Source organism: Triticum dicoccoides, chromosome 7A, assembly GCF_002162155.2.
Source record: "Triticum dicoccoides isolate Atlit2015 ecotype Zavitan chromosome 7A, WEW_v2.0, whole genome shotgun sequence".
NCBI lineage: Eukaryota > Viridiplantae > Streptophyta > Magnoliopsida > Poales > Poaceae > Triticum > Triticum dicoccoides.
This window is the reverse complement of record NC_041392.1, coordinates 690,281,531-690,305,440: the sequence shown is the minus strand read 5'-3', so window position 1 is coordinate 690,305,440 and position 23,910 is coordinate 690,281,531.

Genomic DNA, 23,910 nt, shown 5'->3' with positions numbered 1-23,910 from the left:
ACTAGCATCTTCTGGAAACCACCAACTTGCAGCAACAGGAGGGAGTAGAGTACCATAAAGTAAAGTAGTAGAAGTGTTATCAACCTCGGCCAGACATCCTTTCTCGACTCCATGCGATAAAGCAATCCCAGAGCCGTACTATCCAGTTATCATCACAATCCAATTCTCATCACCAACCAGTTCTCATCACAAGTATCCAGTTCTAGTTGTATCGATTGGGATACAACTCCAAGTGTCCGTTACCGTAGGATAGGCTATCGATAGATGTTTTCTTCCCTGCAGGGGTGCACCAACTTACCCACCATGCTCGATTAACTCCGGCCAGACACACTTCACCTAGTCATGCCCGGCCTCGGCCAAACAATACGCCACAACCCGACCTAGGCTTAATAAAGAGGTCAGCATGCCGGACTAAGCCTATGCCCCTAGGGGGTCATGGGCCATCTCCCCGGGAACTCCTGCACGTTGCGTACGCGGCCAGTGAGCAGACCTACCTACCTCCTTCAACAAGGCAGGAGCTTACGCAGTCTAGCCCGGCGCGCGCCGCTCAATCGCTGACGCCTATTAAGCTTCGGCTGATGCATACGACGCAGAACGCCCATACAATGCCCATGTGATGGTTAGTGCTATCAGCCCAGAGGCCCCTCGGATCAAATATCCAAATCGTAATGGATTAGGAGCACGCGGTAACGAGCAGAGACTCACGATCGATGTGACCCCATCGCCCTGTCTCGAGTACTTGCGGCAAGGGCTAAGAATGCCTGGCCACGCCTCGTAACTATCTCGCGGGCACCTTCCAGGTCAACCCGACTCCACATCACTCGCTATTAAGCTCGCGCGGGTACCCCTCAGGGCCGACCCGTCTTTAGTAACATGGCTCAGTGTAAAGTCATAGTAACCATAGTAACTATGTGTCTAACACCAAGGGGAAAACCCGAGGAATCACCCTCGGTGAATTCCACTCGATGTTATCATCAAGGTGAACATAAGAGGATCCACCCTCGAGGTTCACACTTGAGGGGTCGCACGATAGAGCTATAATGGAAGTGGTTAAGGACGAAATCACCCTCGATGACCTCGACCGTATAGCTACACTACAGGGATCTCATCAGGAGTGATGTAAGAGGTTCCACCCTCGGCACTCGATGGTAACTCTGTAGAGTCATACAACTAGGGGGGTGATGTGCGGTGTCGGGGCCTGGACATCGATCATGTTGATCGAGTCATCAAACAAAAAGCGGGTCAATTAGGACAAGGTGGGGGTCACTGATGGATCTCTAACCAACCTATACTAAGCAGTTTAGGATAAGCAGGTAATGTATGAAAGCAGGTAACAACAACAGGCTATGCATAAGAGTAGGATCATACATAAAGCAGTAGCAGTTCTTGTTGGGGAACGTAGTAATTTCAAAAATTTCCTACGCACACGCAAGATCATGGTGATGCATAGCAACGAGAGGGGAGAGTGTTGTCTACGTACCCTCGTAGACCGAAAGCGGAAGCGTTATAACAACGCGGTTGATGTAGTCGTACGTCTTCACGGCCTGACCGATCAAGCACCGAAACTACGACACCTCCGAGTTCTAGCACACGTTCAGCTCGATGACAATCCCCGGACTCCGATCCAGCAGAATGTCGGGGAAGAGTTCCGTCAGCACGACGGCGTGGTGACGATCTTGATGTTCTACCGTCGCAGGGCTTCGCCTAAGCACCACTACAATATTATCGAGGATTATGGTGGAGGGGGGCACCGCACACGGCTAAGAGATCAATGATCAATTGTTGTGTCTATGGGGTGCCCCCTGCCCCCATATATAAAGGAGCAAGGGGGGAGGCGACCATCCTAGGAGGAGGACGCGCTAAGGGGGGAGTCCTACTCCCACCGGGAGTAGGACTCCTCCTTCCCTTGTTGGAGTACGAGAGAAGGAAAGAGGGGGAGAGGAACAAGGAAAATAAGGCTGCACCCCTTGTCCAATTCGGACCAGAGGGGGGGGGGGGCGCGTGCCTCCTTCCTTTTGGCCTCTCTCCTCTATTGCCGTATGGCCCAATAAGGCCCATATACTCCCCGGCGAATTCCCGTAACTCTACAGTACTCCGAAAAATACCCGAATCACTCGGAACCTTTCCGATGTCCGAATATAGTCATCCAATATATCGATCTTTACATCTCGACCATTTTGAGACTCCTCGTCATGTCCCCGATCTCATTCGGGACTCCGAACTCCTTCGGTACATCAAAACTCATAAACTCATAATATAACTGTCATCGAAACCTTAAGCGTGCGGACCCTACGGGTTCGAGAACAATGTAGACATGACCGAGACACATCTCTGGTCAATAACCAATAGCGGAACCTGGATGCTCATATTGGCTTCCACATATTCTACGAAGATCTTTATCGGTCAAACCACATAACAACATACATTGTTCCCTTTATCATCGGTATGTTACTTGCCCGAGATTCGATCGTCAGTATCTCAATACCTAGTTCAATCTCGTTACCGGCAAGTCTCTTTACTCATTTCGTAATACATCATCCTGCAACTAACTCATTAGTTGCAATGCTTGCAAGGCTTATAGTGATGTGCATTACCGAGTGGGCCCAGAGATACCTCTCCGACAATCGGAGTGACAAATCCTAATCTCGAAATACGCCAACCCAACAAGTACCTTCGGAGACACCTGTAGAGCACCTTTATAATCACCCAGTTACGTTGTGACGTTTGGTGGCACACAAAGTGTTCCTCCGGTAAACGGGAGTTGCATAATCTCATAGTCATAGGAACATGTATAAGTCATGAAGAAAGCAATAGCAACAAACTAAACGATCAAGTGCTAAGCTAACGAAATGGGTCAAGTCAATCACTTCATTCTCCTAATGATGTGATCCCATTAATCAAATGACAACTCATGTCTATGGTTAGGAAACATAACCATCTTTGATTAACGAGCTAGTCCAGTAGAGGCATACTAGTGACACTCTGTTTGTCTATGTATTCACACATGTATAATGTTTCCGGTTAATACAATTCTAGCATGAATAATAAACATTTATCATGATATAAGGAAATAAATAATAACTTTATTATTGCCTCTAGGGCATATTTCCTTTAGTTCTAATGCAAGCATGAGAGGGAAAGAAATGGGCGATATCGGAATGCTCAAGGAGGGTTTGCTTGCCTGGTTGTTCTGGCAAGGAGGGGTCGTCGTTGACGTAGTCGATCACAAGGACTGCATCGGTCTCGAGGTCTACCAGAGAGAAGAGGGGAAAGAAATAGTCAATACAAAGCAAACAATGCATCACAAGGCATAACATGGCAATAAGATGTGTCGGGTGTGACCTAACGTATGGCTACACGAAATAGGTGAAGGTGGAATTCAACCGGGAATGTTTTCCCGGTTCCGGACCTATGTCAAACAGATGACCGGAGGGGGGAATGTTCCATGTTCAGACAGTTAGAGGCATCTGACATGTATGTGGGTAGCGTATTCGGGTTCGTCTCGTCGTTCTGAGCAACTTTCATGTATAAAGTTTTTCGATCCGAGCTACGGTTTATTTAATATGATTTTCTAAAGTTTTTATTAATTTCTGGAATTTCATTATTTATTTCAAAATTATCTAGAATAGTAAATGATGACATCAGCATGACATCATGCTGACGTTAGCAAACAACTATGTGTGAGTCCTGCATGTCATACACTATTTAGTTTAATTAGGGTTTAGCTAATTAATTACTGTTTAATTAAATTAACTAATTAATTAGATTAATTTAAACAGGATTAATTAACTTAATTAATTTACTAATTAATTAATTAATTAATAATTTTATTAATTACGTTTTCATTTTCTTCTTTCCTATTTTTTTATTTTCGTTTTAGGGGTGTGGGGCCCCTACGTCAGTGACCCAGGGGCATCGGGCCCCACCTGGCAGTGGCCTAGGAGGCCGAGCGGGGCGGGCGCGTGGTAACGGGCATGGGCGGGGGCGCTCGCCCGAATGGGGCATGGGCGTGTGTGCGCGGGGCGCCAGCGCCGGGCGCCTGGTCGGCGGTGTGGCTCGCCGGCCGGCCGCGACATGGGGAGGCGACGCAGGGGGTGAGCAGCTGGAGGAGCGGGGCGGGGCGACCGTGGCGCAGGGGCAGCCATGGCTTGCGGGGCGCACGTGGCTCGGGGCGCCGTCGGACGCCGGCCGACGCGGTAGCCGTCCGTAGCAGCAGCAGCAAGGCGGAGGGAGGGCGGCCAGAGCGAGCAGTGGGGCCAGCCGGGAGCGGGTATGCGCGAGGCGTGGTCGCCGGCGGTAGGCGCGGCCAGGGCTTGAACGGCAGCCGGGGACACGCGCGAGGCAGGCCGGGGACGCGACAGCAGCGCATCACAGCAGGCGGCAGGCAACGCGGCTCGCGGCATGCGCGTGAACGGTGCAGGGTCGACGCGGCGGTGGAGGCCGCAGGGGAAAAAGGGGGAGGCCGCAGCCTCACTGTCCTATGTAGGGGGATGGCAGCGGGCGCGAGGAAGAGGAGGATGACGGCAAGTCGAGGAGGTGTTCGGCGGGGTCCAGGCGGCGTCGGGCGATGGACATCAACGACGGGGTCGGGGCGGTGGTCGGCGACGGGACCAGGGCGGCACCGAGAGGTGGCATCAGGGAGGGAGGCGATGGGGCGGCGCCGGGGCGGGCACCGACGATGGGGCACGAGGCCGCGCGGTCGTCGCAGTTGGTGCGGCGGTGCTCGGGTGCCCCTAATCCCGATCTGTGTCAGTGAGGGGGCAGAGGGAGGAGTGGGTAGCGGGGTTAGGGTTCGGTGGGGGTGGGGGGATAAAGAGGGAGAGGTGGGCCGGCCTGGTGGGTTGGGCCGGTTGGTACGGATGGGACAAGGCCCAGGGGGCTTGGTGGGGTTCTCTCTCCCTCACTTCTTCTTTTTTTCCTTTTCTTTAAAAAAAGCTTTTCTGTTTTAGCTACTTTAGGTCACTTATGCATTTTGCAAAATGTTGGTTCACCACCAATATTACCAGGAGAATATTTTACGCATGATGAACATTTTAGTTTTCATGTTTGAGCATTTTGAATTTCACTCATAATTTGAAAATGAATTCAACTGAAATTTGAAAGAGAGAGGAGACAATGATGCTCAAACACTTGTTTAGCAAAATGATTAACTTAACCCCAGGGATTACTGTAGCATCATTACACCGGGGTGTTACAACTCTCCTCCTCTAAAAGAAATTATCGTCCCAAGAATTAAGAGGTAGAAGGGAACAGGTCGGGGTATTCAGCACGGAGGTTATCCTCGCGTTCCCAAGTGGCTTCATCTTTAGAATGATTTGACCATTGCACTTTGAGGAACTAGTAAACTTCTCGCGTGTTCGACGTTCAGCTTCTTCAAGAATGCAGATCGGATGCTCCTTGTATGTGAGATCATCTTGCACTTCAATCAGTTCCGGATCCACTTCACGTTCCGGATCCTTGAAGCATCGGCGAAGTTGCAACACGTGGAAGACATCATGGATGTGAGAGAACTGAGGTGGCAACTCCAATTGATAAGCCACTAGTCCACGACAGGCGAGGATGCGGAAGGGACCAATGTAGCGAGGAGCTAGCTTGCCCTTGACTCCAAACCGATGAGTGCCTCACAAAGGAGTGACACGCAGATAAGCTTGTTCACCAGGTTGATAAGTTGAACCCCAGTGTTTTCGGTCATAGTTGCTCTTCTGGCGTGACTGGGCCGCCTTGAGATTATCCCGGACAATGCGAACCTGCTCTTCAGCTTGTTGAATAATGTCTAGACCAATGAGCGGCCGTTCCCCAGTTTCTGACCAATTCAGAGGGGTTCGGCACTTACGTCCATAAAGCACTTCGAAGGGTGCCATCTTCAAGCTGGCTTGAAAACTGTTTTTATAAGAGAACTCCGCATAAGGGAGAGGCTCTTCCCACTTCTTGCCAAAAGAAATAACACAAGCTCAAAGCATGTCTTCAAGAATTTGATTGACTCGCTCGACTTGGCCTTGGGATTGATGATGATAAGCAGTGCTCCAGGTAATATGAGTTCCCATTGCCTCTTGGAAACTATCCCAGAACTTAGAAGTGAATATACAGCCACGGTCTGAACTAATCTTCTTCAGAATGCCGTGGAGTGACACAATTTGGGAGATATACAAGTTTGCTAATTGACTAGCAGTGATAGTCTCCTTGACTGGCAGAAAGTGAGCAACCTTCGAGAATTGGTCGATGACGACAAAGATAGCATCGTTACCTTTCTGAGACTTGGGAAGGCCAGTGACGAAGTCCATCTGAATCTTATCCCACTTCCATTCTAGAATCGGAAGCGGTTGTAGAAGTCCAGCCAGTTTCTGTTGACGCGACGACAAACGTAACATTCTTTGATATATCGAGCAATATCTTGCTTCATCTTGGACCACCAATATTTCTGACAAATGTCTAAGTACATCTTGGTACTCCCCGGATGAATAGAGAGAGGGGTGTCATGCGCTTCTTTCATCACCTTCTCTGTCATAAGCTTGAACCGGGGTAGTACAATGCGGTCTCTGAAGTATAAGGTTCCATCTTCACCAAGTGTGAAATCTCTGGATTTCTCTAAGGCAAGATCCCTTTTCATCAAATCAACGTGAGCATCTTTGGCTTGAGCAGACTTAATTGCCTTGAGAAGAGTTGGTTCCAGGACAAGGTTATTCAAAGAACCCTGTGGAACTAGTTGAAGGTTCAGCTTGCGTAGCTCTTCATAAAGGCGGGGTTGAGCTTTGTAGACCAGGTGATTATTGCAATAAGACTTACGGCTCAGGGCATTGGCCATTACATTAGCCTTACCAGGGGTATAGGATATACCGCAGTTGTAGTCAGCAAAAGCTTCCATCCATCGCTGCTGGCGGAGGTTCAGATCTGGCTGAGTGAACAGGTACTTCAGACTCTGATGATCGGTGAAGATCTCGCAACGATTACCGAGAAGGTATTGTCGCCATAGCTTCAGTACAAAGATAACCGCAGCAAGCTCAAGGTCCTGAACTGGGTAGTTCTCTTCGTGAGGACGTACTTGACGGAGGCATAAGCAATCACCCTGCGCTCTTGCATTAGGACACAACCTAATCCTTGACGTGAAGCGTCGCAATAGATGACAAAGTCCTTGCGAGAATCAGGGGGAGAAAGCACTGGGGCAGAGGTCAGCTTGTCCTTGAGTGCCTGGAAACTTTCCTGACATTTGTCTGTCCAATCAAACTTAACACCTTTGTGTAGCAGATTGGTCAGTGGCTTGGAGATCTTGGAGAAGTTCTCAACAAAGCAGCGACAATAGCTGGCTAGCCCGAGAAAGCTTCTGACTTGCTTGACAGTCTTTGGAGGGGTCCAGTCAAGAATAGCCTGAACGCGCTCTGGGTTGACGGCAATACCGTCCTTGGAGATGACATGACCAAGGTAGGTGACTTCGGGTAACCAGAATTCACAGTTGGAATACTTGGCATAAAGTTGATGTTCTCGAAGCTTCTCTAGAACAAGTCGAAGATGTTCAGCATGTTCTTCTTTGTTCTTCGAATATACCTGGATATCATCCAGATAGACTATGACGAACTTGTCGAGGTAATCCATGAATATGTAGTTCATCAGACGAGAGAATGTGGCTGGAGCATTGGTCATGCCAAAAGACATGGCGATGTACTCGTAAGAACCATAACGAGTGACAAAAGCGGTCTTTGGAATATCCTCTTCACGAACACAGATCTGGTGGTAACCCAACCTCAAGTCGAGTTTAGAGAATATCGATGAACCAGCCAGTTGATCATACAGATCATTGATCCGAGGAAGGGGATATTTGTTCTGAATTGTAGCTTGGTTGATAGGACGATAGTCTTGGACCAAACGGTTCGTTCCATCTTTCTTCTTTACAAAGAGAGAAGGTGCTCCCCAAGCTGAGGAACTTGGACGAATGAAACCACTGCGAAGAGATTTGTCGATTTCCTCCTTAAGTTCAAGGATTTCATGAGGCGGCATCTTGTAGTGTCGTTTGGCAATAGGAACGGTGCCTGGTTTCAAGTCGATGACGAACTCGACAGCCTGGGCAGGGGGTATTCCTGGAAGTTCTTCTGGGAAGACATCGAGGAAGTCGCGAACAACTGGAATATTTTTAGTTCCCTCAAGAGGTGCTGCGTTCAACGCGTTCAAAGCATAAAGTCGTGCTTCGGCGTTTTGAACAATCTGAGCATGGTAGCTTACTATCTCATTGGAAGGATGTAGGAGATGAACGACTTTGGTGGCACAAACGATAGAGGCAGTTCCCATACATTATTCAGCTCAAACTATTGAAGCTCTTCTTGCATAGCTTGAATCCATTCAGGTTCCATGAAGGCTTCTTCAACTTTCTTGGGTTCAGTTATTGAGACGAATGCGAAGTGCCCACAGAAATTTGCTAGTTGTGTTGCCCTTGAACGAGTGAGTGGACATGGTGCATTGATGCTATCAATTATTCTCTCAATTTGTACTTCATTTGCAACACGGGGATGTACAGGACGAAGATTTTGCTCTTGCTGATCATTGTCATTGTTAGAGGGATTGTCTTCAGGCTGAGCATTGTCTTCAGGTTGATCAGGTGCGGAGATGATAAGTTCCTCTTCAGGTTGAGATTCAGAAGGTATGATTTCTCCAGTTCCCATAAGTTTGATTGATTCACTGGATGGAACTTCATCTAGCGCATTTGGCAGGTGCTCTCTTTGTGAGTCGTTAGTCTCATCGAACCGCACATCCACTGTTTCAACCACTTTATAATGAAAGAGATTGAAGACTATGTAGGAGTGCGAATCCTTTCCATATCGAAGCATAAAACCCTCATGTGCTTTTGGTGCAAATTTTGAAGTGTGATGTGGATCCATGATCCAGCACCTGGCGCCAAATACTCTGAAGTAACTGACATTTGGCTTCTTCCTAGTAAGGAGCTCATAGGATGTCTTGTTCAGAAGCTTGTGAAGATAAACACGGTTGATGATATGGCATGCAGTGTCAATGGCTTCAGGCCAGAATTTTCTTGGAGTCTTGTATTCATCAAGCATCGTCCGAGCCATCTCAATAAGTGTTCTGTTCTTGCGTTCGACGACGCCATTCTGCTGTGGCGTGTACGGAGCTGAGAATTCATGTGTGATGCCCAAAGTATCAAGATATGTATCTAGGCCAGTGTTCTTGAATTCAGTGCCATTGTCACTTCTGATGTGCTTTATCTTGGCGCCATAGTTGTTCATTGCTCGATTGGCGAAGCGTCTGAAGACATCCTGCACTTCAGTCTTGTAAAGGATTATATGCACCCAAGTATATCTTGAATAATCATCAACAATGACAAAGCCATAGAGACAAGAAATAGTAGTAAGAGTTCAGTAATGAGTGGGACCAAAGAGATCCATGTGTCGCAGTTCGAAGGGTTGAGTCGTGGTCATGATTGTCTTCGAGGGATGCTTGGCCCTCGTCATCTTTCCTGCTTCACAGGCACCGCATAAGTGATCCTTCTTGAACTTGACGCCCTCGATGCCTATGACATGCTTCTTCCTTGCAAGGGTGTGGAGGTTCCTCATGCCAGCATGCCCTAGCCTTCGATGCCAGAGCCAGCATTCAGAAGCTTTTGCTAGAAGACATACTGCAAGTTGTGGTCCTGCTGAGAAATCTACTACGTACAAATCATCTTTCCGATACCCTTCAAACACTAGAGACTTGTCAGATTCCATTAGTACAAGGCAACGATATTTTCCAAACATCACAATCATGTTTAAATCGCAAAGCATTGAGACAGACATTAAGTTGAAACCAAGGGATTCAACAAGCATGACTTTATCCATGTGTTGATCCCTTGAGATTGCAACTCTACCTAGACCCAATACCTTGCTTTTACCAGTGTGAGAAAATGTGATGTGACTTTTGTTAGATGGACGTAAAGTTGAGTCCATGAGAAGGCTTCGCTTGCCAGTCATGTGATTTGTACACCCACTATCAATAATCCATTCTGAAGCAGCTGGTGTCATACCCTATAGTGCAGTTAGGGGGATAGGCTTCACGAAGAGAATTGTGAAGCAAAAACATTTGACGAACCAGTGGATTATTAAAGCTTAGATCGAAATTAGGACTAATAGGGCAAGTTGCAAGCGATTCAGGAACAAAGTACATAATAAGACCATTTGGGCATTTGATCTTGCGCCCTACAAGATGTTTAAGGTCCCCAGCAATAGTGTCAGATGATTTTGGTTTTCGGCTGGAGACCTTTCCCTGCAAAAGAGAGTTAAGCTTTCTTAGCCACCCACATCTTCAGGGGTGGCTTCGAAGCAATAAGTCTAAATGCAGCATCTGAGAACTTTGGCTTTCGAGCCCTAGCAAAAAGTCTTGCAGGTGGACAATAGTACTCATAAAATAAGTAGAATAGTTCTTAGTCTTATGAACATGGCGGTTTGATGGACTGCTCTCATATTCATAGGCCTGAGTATGGCTTCCCTGCAAAACATTTGCGTTAGTGTGACTCAGGTGAGTCCTCTGTCTGTATGAAGCCTTTGGACTGTATGAAGCCTATGGTCTGGGGTTTTTCTTCTTCACTTGTGGTGTCATGATGACATTCACAGGGAGATTCTCCAAACACCTTTTCGGCACCCAGATCTTCTTCATAAGCGGTCCATTCCTGCAGTTAGTACCAATATACCTGGCAAACACTTCACCATTCTGATTCTTAAACAGTTTATAGTTTGCATCAAAGGATTCATCAATAACAATGGGGTTAGCAGAAGTGAAGCCAGATAGGGTGGATGGATCTGCTGAAGGTTCCTTTGCAGCAACCCATGTGGTTTTGGGGTACTGCTCAGGTTTCCAGTAAGAGCCATCAGCATTCATTTTCCTTTCGAACCCAACACCCTCTTTCCTAGGGTTTCGGTTCAGGATCTGCCTTTTGAGGACATCACATAGTGTCTGATGCCCTTTGAGACTTTTGTACATCCCTGTTTCAAGCAGTGTCTTCAACCTAGCATTCTCATCAGCAATAGCAGTGGTATCCTCAGCAGAGGGGTTAGTTACCACATCAACAGTTGAAGATATTGCAACAGTAGCAGCAGTAGAACATTCAGCAACAGAAGTAGCGTTATCACGCTCAATGCATTTAAGACATGGTGGTTCAAATCCTTCCTGAGCTGAACTGATTTGTTCGGCGCGAAGTGACTCGTTTTCCTTTTGAAGATCTTCATGAGCCGCTCTCAATTTCTCAAGATCTTGCTTCCTTTGAAGATAATCATAGGAAAGCCTTTCATGAGTTGTTGAGAGCGTTTCATGACGACTTTCAAGTTCCTCATACTTAACGTGAAGATTTTTTATGTCTTCAATTAAGGACTGAGATCGAGTCGTTTCAGCGTCTAACAGATCATCACTTTTGTCTAACAGTTTTTGAATGTGTTCCACAGCTTTCTGTTGTTCAGTTGCAATTTTAGCAAGTGTTTTGTAGCTGGGTTTGGAACCACAATCAGAGTCATCGTCACTAGATGTTTGATAGTGAGTAGTGTGTGTGTTTACCTTGGCACCGCGTGCCATGAAGCAGTAGGAAGGAGCGGAGTAGTCCTTGTCATTTGCATCGGTGTCGGTGATGAAGTCATTGTCTTCAGTGTTGAAGATGGACTTGGCAACGTATGTTGTAGCCAGACTTGCAACGCCAGAATCGGACTCCTCCTCAGACTCCACCTCCGCCTCCTCAGAAGCGGACTCCTCCTCGGAGTCCATTTCCTTGCCAACAAATGCACGTGCCTTGCCAGATGAGCTCTTCTTGTGTGATGAAGACTTGGAGGAAGACTTGGAAGAAGATTTTGAGTATTTCTTCTTCTTCTTGTCGTCAGAGTCATACTCCTTGCTCTTCTTCTTGTTGTTGTTCTCATTGTCCCACTGTGGACACTCAGAGATGTAGTGGCCAGGTTTCTTGCACTTGTGACATGTTCTCTTCTTGTAGTCATGAGCAGAAGCTTCATCATTCCTTGAGCTTGATCGTGAAGACTTTGTGAGGCCTTTCTTCTTGGTGAATTTTTGGAACTTCTTCACAAGCATAGCAAGCTCCCTTCCAATGTCTTCAGGATCATCAGAATTGTTGTCAGATTCTTCTTCAGATGAGGAGACAGCCTTTGCCTTCAAGGCACGAGTTCGCCCATAGTTGGGACCGTAGATGTCTCTTTTCTCAGAAAGCTGAAATTCGTGTGTGTTGAGCCTCTCAAGTATGTCAGACGGATCGAGTGTCTTGAAATCAGGACGTTCTTGAATCATCAGGGCTAGGGTGTCAAACGAACTGTCAAGTGATCTCAGGAGTGTCTTGACGACTTCATGCTTGGTGATCTCAGTAGCGCCGAGGGCTTGAAGCTTGTTTGTGATGTCAGTGAGTCGATCAAACGTGAGCTGGACATTCTCATTGTCATTTCTCTTGAAGTGGTTGAAGAGGTTGCGAAGGACACTGATTCTCTGATCTCTCTGGCTTGAGACGCCTTCGTTGACCTTGGATAGCCAGTCCCAGACTAGCTTAGATGTTTCCAAAGCACTCACGCGGCCATACTGTCCTTTGGTCAGATGACCACAGATGATATTCTTGGCAGTAGAGTCCAGTTGAACGAACTTATTGACATCAGCAGCAGTGACACCTTCTCCAGCCTTGGGAACGTCGTTCTTGACGACATACCATAGGTCGACATCAATGGCTTCAAGATGCATGCGCATCTTATTCTTCCAGTAGGGATATTCAGTTCCATCGAAGACGGGGCACGCAGCGGAGACTTTAATTATCCCTGCAGTCGACATAGCTAAAACTCCAGGTGGTTAAACCGAATCACACAGAATAAGGGAGTACCTTGCTCTGATACCAATTGAAAGTGCTAGTGATCGAATAGAGGGGGGTGAATAGGCAATTTTTATGCAAGTCTTCAAAACATGTAAGTTTCAAAGACAAACGATAGAAATAAACCTATTACCATGCAGCGGAAGCTAGACTAAACTAGGCAAACCATAGTCACGTATTCAATGAAGTGAAAGCACAATGACTAATAGCAGCTAGGCAGTAAGGATCAGGTAGGAAGATATTGAGAAGCCAATCAGTACACGTAATCACTTAGTGAAGTCGAATGGTGATGCTATCGTACAATGACTTCACAAGAACCAACAGTAAGTAAAGAGAAGGGAAGGATGAAACCAGTGACTCGTTGAAGAAAATGATTTGTTGGACCAGTTCCAGATGCTGTGACAACTGTACGTCTGGTTAGGGAGGCTGAGATTCAACTCAGAAGACCTCGTCTTCACCTTATTCCCCTTGAGCTAAGGACACCCAGTCCTCGCCCAATCACTTTGGTAAGTCTTCAAGGTAGACTTCCAAACCTTCACAGACTTCGTTCACCAGCGATCCACAATGACTCTTGGATGCTCAGAACGCGACGCCTAACCAGCTGGAGGATTCACAGTCCTCAAGTGTAATAAGTCTTCAGATCACACAGACAATAAGACTTAAGTGATGCCTAACACTCTTTGGCTCTGGGTGGTTAGGGCTTTATCCTCTCAAGGAATTCTCTCTCAAAGGCTTCGAGGTGGGTTGCTCTCAAACGACAAAAGCCGTACTTTAACTCTTAGCAGCCAACCATTTATGGTTGTAGGGGGTGGGCTATTTATAGCCACTAGGCAACCCGACCTGATTTGTCCGAAATGACCCTAGGTCACTAAGGAACTGACACGTGTTCCAACGGTCAGATTTCAAACACACATGGCAACTTTACTTGGGCTACAAGCAAAGCTGACTTGTCCAACTCTGAACAAGATTCGCTCTCATAGTCTTCACTCGAAGACATAGGATTTTGGTTAAGCATCACTTTAGTCATTCTGACTGGTTCTCTTGGACCCCACTTAACAGTACGGTGGTTCCTATGACTCAACAAAAAAGAAAAAGAACTACAAAAGGTCTAAGTCTTCGCACTCCATAGTCTTCATGCGATGTCTTCTCTTGTCATAGTCTTCAATGTGAATGTCTTCACATACCACCTTTGACTTCAATGTCTTCATACATTTTTAGGGGTCGTCTCTGGTAGGAAAACCGAATCAATGAGGGACTTCTACCTGTGTTATCCTGCAATTCTCACAAACACATTAGTCCCTCAACTAGGTTTGTCGTCAATACTCCAAATCCAACTAGGGGTGGCACTAGATGCACTTACACCCACAACCATAAGGTCGGGCATTGTTGTTGCGGGGTTGATTGTTACCACGACCGGTAGCAGGAAGAGTCAGTTGATTCTGATTCTGAGGACGGTTCCTGGAGCGGTGACCCGGAAGGCCACACTTGAAGCACAGACCATCATTGGGATTGCGAGCAGAAGCTTAGGGTGGTACAGCCCGAAGGGGCTGCCTCTGTGGTGGAGGGGGAAGACGAGGTGCGGCATAAGACTATCTTGGTGCCGGTGCAGTTGGGCGGTACATGCTGTGGGGGATCCATATCCGACGCTTCTGCGCTGACGGCTCCGAAGATGAGCCAGCGTCACGGCTGCGCCTAAGGGATCCCTGTTGTTCCTGAAGACCAGACTCAACCTGAATAGCCTTGTTCACTAAGGTGGCAAAGTCGGCAAAGTCGTGAATGAGCAGTGCTAGCTTGATATCAGGGTGAAGTCCAACACGAAACTTCTCTTGCTTACGAGCATCAGTTGGAATGTCTTCTTCAGCATAACGTGCCAAGTCCAGAAATTCCCGTTGATAAGCATCTACAGTCTTGTTGCCCTGGGTGAGGTTGTGGAAATCTCGCTTCTTCCTGTCCATGATTCCCTGAGGAATGAAGCGGGCACGAAAGGCAGCTTGGAAATCCGGCCAAGTGATGACCATTCCAGTAGGCAGGGTAAACCAAAAAACCCAAAAATATTTTATCTTTTGTTTAGTTTTATCTATCTCTATCAGATCTTACCTTTTCAATTGACAGTGAAGGGATTGGCAATCCCTTTATCGCGTTGGGTGCAAGTGTTTGATTGTTTGTGCAGGTGCATATATTCTAGACTTCCTTGTACCTCCTACTGGATTGATACCTTGGATCTCTAAATGAGGGAAATACTTATCTCTACTTTGTTTCATCACCCTTTCCTCTTCAAGAGAAAAATCAACACAAGCTCAAGAAGTAGCACCAGGCACCGTCCGGTGATGCATGGGTGCTGTGGTTGATGGCGTCCCCTGATCCGCTGCCCCGATGCATATGGAAGAAGAATAGGTACAGAGAGATGGATCGATGGGCTTCTCTTTATTGGTTTTTATTGACTCATCCGTAATGGAAGGCAGAAAAAGTCTTGCTTCGGTTATCAAATTGGAATCACGCAATTCATTGAAAACATGCTGAGGTGGCAAGTTGATGAGGTGGATAGGTTGCATGTCAAAAGAAATAACATAGTGGGACGAACTATTTAGGTATTATAGATAAGCTAGTCCCAAAAATAATATAAAATAACTTATTAATGCATATAAAACATCCAAAACAGATAATATAATAGCATGGAACAATCCAAAATTATAGATACGTTTGAGACGTATCAACGACCAACTCTCTTTCTCGGGCAAGCAAAAGTGCACAGCTGCTCTAAGGATGCTTGCACTTTGTACTGCTGCAGATGTCGTTGGTGAGATGGTCAGGATGGGGGAGATCACGTGCCTGAAGACTACTGTCAAGTTTGCCAGCGCCGTGGTGGAGGTGTTTGGACCTGAGTATCTCAGAGAACCAAATGCGTAGAACACAAAGAAGTTGTTGGCTATTGGAGGCAAAGGGTTCTAGGAATGCTCGGATCAATTGATTGCATGCATTGGCAATGGAAGAACTACCCCAAAGGTTTGCGGGAAATGTATCAAGGTCACACCAGAGAGGCCACCATCATACTAGAAGCGGTGCCATCACGTGACTTATGGATTTGTCATGCTTTTTTTGGAATGCCACGTTCTCACAACGACATCAACATGCTTCAATGGTCTACGGTGTTCAGGAGGCTTTGCAATGGGGAATCACCGCCGTGCAACTACAACGCCAATGGCTGAGAGTACAACATGAGATACTATCTTGCCGATGGTATCTATCCTCAGTGGGCGACGTTTGTGAAGACCATATCCGAACCACATGGCAATAAACATAGCCACTTTGCAACAACGCAGGAAGCGGCTAGGAAGGGTGTGGAGAGGGCATTTGGTGTGCTTTAGACTCGTTGGGGAATTGTGCGGAGTGCTGTAATGATGTGGGAATCAGAAACTTTGGCAGCTGACGACATGTCGTGTTATTCTGCACAATATGATTGTCGAGAATGAGGGTGATGGTGTAGCCCAAACCCATGATTTCGAAGCACCTGGAGAACAAGTTGAAATCCCGAAAGATGAAGATGCGGATCAGCTGATGAACTTTTTGTGGATGCATCAGAATCTTCGAGATCAGCAGGTGCACACGCAACTACTCAATGATCTTGTGGAGCACATGTAGTCCCATAATGAAAACCAAGGAGCCATGCTTGAGTTTGACACTTCAAATAAATTTTATGTAAACATTATCTATACTTTGTATCAATATTTGCTATTTACGTGCGACATTAACTTGTATGAACGATGTGCGTGTATTTTCATGAATTTGAGAGTCCGAATTTGAGATATGTAGATACCAGTACGGAAATATGAGGGCCCGTTTAAATGCACCCGCAGGCGCGTCCGGACGCGTCCGTAGACATATAAGAGGTCAGATTTGCCAAGTCTGCATGTAGATGCTCTCATAAAGTTTACTCCTATATATCTAGAAAGCTTCTCGGAAAGTGGATTTTGTGATGCATCATCTCGATGGAAATACACTAATCCGCAGTCCGCTCATCGTCACAGTACACCGAGAAGTGCGGAAACATTTCTGAAATTGAAGTAGCCGGGAAAATAAAACGGAAGAGAAATACCTAGGGGGTCGATCAAGTCCCTACCAGTCAACCATCAAAGCTAATTTAGAAACCTCAGACTCAGAAAGATCATTTTCCGACAGAAAAAAAGATGATACCCTCTTTCCTAGCTTGATCTGCAATTGACCTATGTGATTAGGTCCTACTAAACCAGTCACGTCAAGGGACAACGTGATCCCTCCGTACCAAAGATAATTCTATTTTTTCTCTATATAATTGATCGACCCCAGTCACGACCAACCCATGGCCGTATGACAATGACTTCACTCACTACGAGCTCGTGCATATAATGATATGCGAAATGAGCACCAACTACTGAAGTAGCAACGGAGCGTACGTGCGCGAGATTGACAACGACAGCGTACGCTCGATATCTTCTCAGTTTGTCGGGTACCATTACCAAGGTCGATCGTGGATGTGTACGTACGTTGCCATGATGGATCGATGTGCGGAGTAATCTTCCGAGTTACTTGTGCCACAACCACAACGGTCGTCGTCACTGCATCTTTGGCCGTGCTTGCCTTGCACTGCACAAGCTCAGCGGCTGGTAGTGCGGTCACTGCCACCGGGCACGTCGTACGTACTCCCGGTGCGTGGTCGCCGCTGGCTGCCTGGCTCGCTGGCGTAGGCGGAGCGAGGACGCGGAAAGAGAAGGCAAAGCGCACAGCGACTGCCGCGCCGTATGCGTCCGGCCGGCAGCGGCACGTACGTGAACTGTTCATCTTCCCTCACGTTCACGTACGTGGCCTCGTCAGCCCAGGTTAGGCCAACTTCACCGCGCGATTTCAAATAGACGTTCATTTTGTCTGGATTGTGTCCGTTTGGATAGAGCGATGGAGTCGTGTCCGAACCTATCCTGGGATGCGGTGGCCATGCGCCCAATGCACGGCCGCATCCCGGCCGCATCTTGTCCGCGTACATTTTTCTTTGCAAGTCCTTAACTTTTTTCATCATTCATTTTTGGTACATGAAAAATACATCATCACATTTTGACTAATAAAACAAGACCAAAGAAAACAAGAACCACAAGAATACATTTTAAAAGATACCCAACTTTCATAAGTGCTCCCTTGAGTTGGGTTAGGGCCTTCTCGATGCACTCATTATTGATCTGTGAAGGAGGCTCGATCTGGCATCCTCCTTTTTTCTTCAAGCCAGAAGTCGATGTTGCTTCCTCACACCTATTCTCGTGTCTAGCCTCTAATCTAGCAACAAGTGCATTTGTCTCATTTACAACCTCTATGCTAGCTAAAAATGCATGAACATGTACTAAATTTCGCTCTATCAATATATCGATGTACTCTTCTTTCCAATACCAAAACTTGCATTCATGCTACACAATAAAAATTGAAGTTAGCACAACTAGTCAAATCTAGAGCACAAACCGAAGCTAAAAAGAGCACATACCCCATCGTTTAAGCACTTGATGAACACCCATCCGGGATGTTCCGGCGTTGTAGACACGCGGCGCACGACCATCCTTGGGCAGTGGTCGCACTTAGTGAATGGCAACGGTGCGCCGACAAGCTTTTGGGCAAGCACCGAGCCCGGCCGACCGTCATTCGTGTATCTGCCGGCGGACCACCGACGGTGCAGATGCGAGCGGCTAGAAAAGGGGCCACTGCCTGCATGTGGCCTTGTGGCCCTGCCAGGGCCTTCCGGTGAGGTGCCCGGCCAGTCCATGGCGCGGTCCGGCCTCCCATAGCCGGGCGAGCTCAAGACCGACAGGATCCGCCCCAAATCCGGCCGGCGGATGCGCAAACTAGGTGGCCGTGGTTGGGTAGCTCGGCGGCGCCGAGGGGAAGGGCCTGGGCGAGCGCACTTCCGAACTGCACCGCTGCAATGGCAGCGGCGGCGGCGGCGACAACGAAGGAAAGAGTGGGAAAGAGTGGAGGGGGGTGCGGCCGGAGGGAGGGAGGGGCGGATAGAAAAAGGCCCGCCCTGTGCCACCGACGGGCGGGCCAGGGGAGAACACGCGCAGACAGCCCGCGCATCCACGTGTTGTTCATTTCACCCTAAAAGCGGCGCAAACTTGGGCCGTGGATGAGTCGAAAGCGGACACAAAACGGACAAATATACGTTTGCTCCCGCGCGCTGGGCCGTCCGATTTATTCATTTTACCTTAAACGGACAAGGCCAGACAAGATAGGGTCGCGTGGTGAAATTGGCCTTAAGTTGATGGACCCAACCCGTGGCACATCACATTCACATGGCGAACAAACGCAGGGAGCCCAGGGAACGGCGGGGCGCGGCCCTAAGCTGTCGGTCGGATGCTTGGCATGGAGAGTAGACGTGTGTCATATCTGCAATGCGTGTAAGTGTGGGTGGCCGCCGCGCGCTTCTCCCCTGGCCGGTTCAGTCTACAGGCGAGTACTGAAAACCAAGATCCATCTAGTTGGATCTGGGATGACGGCGCTATTGTTGGAAACGTCGTCATGGAGTTAGGCCTCGTGGTGCAAGTACTCGGTGTGTGGTAGCTCGGATGCCGGCAGTGGTGTGGTTAGTATGGTGTCTGTGGGCGTACTTTCATCCGCATCTAATCCATTGATCCGATGCGGGGGAGGGGGGTTCTGATGGGATTAGAGCGGCATATGTTTACATTTTTTTGGGCATGCATTTCTTTTTCTAAAAAAACTTTCAATCTATATTCAGATTTGTACATCATCTAACGATGACTACAAACACTGAAGCGAGCCAGAGACGCTCTCCATCACCAAAAGCGGGCACAACTTATTATAGCAGACAGTCAGGACGTCGTCTGTGCTAAGACCCCATAGGACCAACACCCAAGAACAGCAACCGCTGGCGATGAAGAATAACGTAGATCGAAAGGATCCAAACCGAAGACACACAACGTAGACAAAGAACGACGAGATCCGAGCAAATCCACCAAAGATAGATGTGCCGAAGACACACCTCCACACGCCCACCAACGATGCTATGCGCACCGCCGGAATGAAGGCTAGGCGGCGAGACCTTTATTTTATCTTCAGGAAGCCGCCGCCGTCTCACCTGTCTGAACAGGACACAAACCCTAACAAAATTAAAAAAAAAGACCAAAAACGGAGCCCTTCCGCCGGCCCTTGCCAGGATCCACCGCACCTCCATGGCCCTAGGGCCACCAGAAATGAGGTGGACCTACGCCTGCGCCGGGGAGAGGCACGAGCCCCAACTTTCATTCTTGGAGGAGAAGGAGGTGGCTAGCAAAATTTGGATTCGTTCGCTCGCAAGCCATCAAAGGCAAAAATCCTTGGGTTTTGCCACCCGGAACCCCTGGACATGTGTTCCTCTTCCATGTCGAGGAGGCTGGCCAATATGCTGGTGGTGCACCGGAGTGATGCACCGGTGCAAGGTGCATTTGGCGATGGCAACGCTCAAGTGCCCAGCCAGGTGTGTTGTATGTTGCCGGCCTTACCGATATTTTGTATGTCGTGTGGTGATTTAGGCCTAGTTTACCTAGGTACGGCTTCCTGTTGTTCAGCTTTTTGCCCATTTTCCTTTAATAAAATGAGTAGCTTCTTTTCCTTTCTTTTCTTTTTGCACGGCCTTTTTGCTGCACTTTCCTTTTGTTGAGGGTGTTCTTGTGATGTCCTTTCTAATCAATGAATTTGATAGTACTCCCATCAACATTAAAACAAAAGTCTACACACAAGTAGGGAAAGTTTAGTTTGAACTGGCAGAATTTCATATTGTGGCGAGTGGAGCAACAGCTAAAGTGAGTGACAATAGTCTGGCCATTGTGTGCCTGTTAACACATATATACTTTTTATTTTTATAAAAATTAAAAACTTTTTTATATAACATTGAAAACACCAGCTATTGGAGAATTTATAAAAATTCAAAATATTCATGATGTTCTTTTAATTATATGATTGAAATATATTTAAAACACATCCACCTCAAATTTTAGAAATGTTCACTATGTATGGAAATATTATTCCTATGATTTACAAGTGTTTCTATTAAAATAGTTGTTCATGTGCATTATAGTATAGTTGGACTTGATGATCTTGTCTTGAATTCTCGGTCATGTAGCTATGCTTGAGTCTTCTTTCCTGGTATGAAGGGCACAATGAGCTTCAATGTTGCTTGTTGACTATGACTCGGGAAAGGTGCTAGGGAGAAGGGAGGGTGAACATTTGGCACTTGCAAGTACCCTTGTCCTTCGTAGCAACCTCTATCTCAGTCTTCTCGGTGGATCTTCGTTGATTTTCTGAAGATTTAATATGGAGAAACATTGATGGAAGGAAGAAGGATGGATGATGTGGGGATGCCCACATATTTCTCAGCCTACAGGTATTTTATTTTATTTTACTAAGCATCCCTCAATTTTTCTGATTTTCATATGCCAAGACTCAATTTTTTCGGAGTTTCTGATGAATTTCTAATTTTTTTAGCAAGTTTTGGTATTTTGTAGGCAGTTGTGAGGGTGTCTCGGGTTTCTCTACAAATCTTCAATGATGGGAGGACACATATGCAATTATTCTAAAATTTAGGAACATTTTTGCAAAGTTCAAATTATGTCAAAAATTAACTTCAGAAAAAGAAAGTCCTATATCGAATTTGGCAGGTTCGTGGGTCGTTGATGGACCACATGGGCAGTAGGGCCAGCCCATTTCCAATTGCAATGGTATGTGGGACACAATAGCGGGCAAAGCGCCGCGCGACATGCTCGACCACCCCATGTCATCTCCTTCCTTCCGTGGATGAGCTGAAGTGGAATTGACAATGCTTGTGGGGCGTATCTGTGAGCTTGGAGACTCGATAAAGGATGGGTATGTTGTGAAGAAGCTATTGCGTGCCATCTTCAACAATTTCATCCGTGGCTTCATCTGTTGCCCTATTTGTTGACGTCAACAAGATGGCCATAGAGGAGTTCCTCAAGGCGCTAGAGATGGGAAGTGCACGAGAGCAACTTATCATGGCGACTCGTCGCTAGGATGAGGTCATAGTCATGGCCGTGGACAAGGTGCAAGTTGCAAAGATAAAATTGAGGTACAATGGTATTACTTCTAATGAAATTTTCACTTATTTTTAGGAGTGTCCAGAGAAGGATAAACACTCCTTGCTAAGGCTTACTGTCAGTTAGGGCATCCAAAATCATACTTAAAAAATTCGGTCTTCTAAACATCTACAGACGTGTCTGGTCAGTGACAGGTCGTGTCTGTGTTGAGCCCTTATTTGTCCGTTCATGCAGCCATACTTCTTATTTTCTTTCTTATATGTTTAGTCATTTGTATGTCATTGATGCAGATGAAGAGAGAGAAAGAAAAGAAAGAAAGGAAAAAGGAAAGATGATCCGAAGTGGGCCGAGTCCTATGCGACGTACTGATCGGGTGTGGCCCCGAGTCCGTATATGCTCCCTACATTTGATCTTAATGTGAGGTTCACTGACTGGGCGTGTCTGCGGACATTTAAAAAGAATTTGAGAAGGCATATGAAGTTTTTTTTTAAAGGTGGTTATGACCCTTGGCCTCTGCATCAATCCATGCTTACGACCATCTTTATTTATATTCAACATAGGTCTAACAAGAACATGTATCAAGCCACCCGTAGCCACCACTCACACCTACAAAACTCGAAAATATGGAGTGCTCTCACTCCCCATATCTAAAACCGGTGTCGTCGCCGATCCATCAACATAACGTATCGGAACACACAACCGGTGCAGCAGACCTAATGTGTATGCCACATGCACACGTTTTAGACGCCGTCATCGTCATCGAACCGCTGACCCATCTTCAAGAGAGAGATCTGCATCATCCTTGCAAGTCCATCCATCCGTCGACACCACCGCCCCGCGCTCATCCGTCCAGATGCGAAGATTCTGGAAGATCTGTCGTGCGTAGCACCTGCCGACCAGGCATGACATAGCGTAGCACCTGTCGGCCAAGCATGACTTGACATCTCCATCGAAAGCTCCATGCAAGACGAAGCCGCTCCACCTCCTGCCTCTGTCTTCCAACTTTGCTCCACAAAATGACGCTCCCAAGAGAGAAACGACACTGTGTTCCGCCATCGTCTGATCTGGAAGATCATATCTTAGGGTTTCCCCCGGAGAAGCACGAGTGGGTCAACAGTAGTTACACGACGATGCCTTCATCAAGGTAACGATGCAGAACACCGACATCGCCTGCCATCGGCTCGGTTTTCACAGGTAACTATGTCTTCCCGACTCGTAGCCGGAACTAGATGGCGGATCTCGAGGTCTGAACATCTAGCCTCAGGCCGACCACCTCCGACGGAGGAGATGGCCACCACTGCCAACGGCACCAGCCAGATCAGATCTGACCGGAGGCGCCACCGACTTGTCAACCATGGCCACATCCCTCCTGATCCGCCCTTCCCACGAAGCCGCCGGAGCAGGACCGAACCACCGGGAAAGACGAAGACCGAAGGGCGATCTCGCGCCCCCTGTCCCTCCAGACCACGGGGCTGCAGCCTAGATCCCCGCCGTCCCCATCACAGGCGACGCACAGGCTTAGCTGACGGACATCTCTAGGGACGACGAGGTGGAGGAGAGGGGGAAGGCGGCGGCGGCCGGGGTGCTGGGGCTGGCCCCCTGATCGCCCTGGAGGGAGCCATAAGAAGGCATAGGAAGTGTAGGTTGTTTAAAAGCAAAGTTAGAGTTTGCAGTGACCGTACAAATTTAGTATTGCGATTAGCATGAAAGGAAGATTGCTAGGGACGACTTGTGCATCAGAACACAACTCACTGTGCTTAGTCGATTTGGGATGATGTTTCGGTGCCTTAAGGCACCTGCTTTTGTATCTATATATATAGGCCCAATAGATGACTGACCCACATGTCAGTGACCTAAAAACAAGTGCCTTTAAGGCATCGAAGCTGCGTCCTTCGATGTAGGAAAGCCTATAAATGGCATGTACATATGCCTATCATATCATCTGTAAGACAAGTTTGCGGTGCATCAACAATAGAAAAAGGCATTGGCCGTGTAAGGCAGCAAGCCAGCAAGTCACCAAAACAAAACTCGTGTATT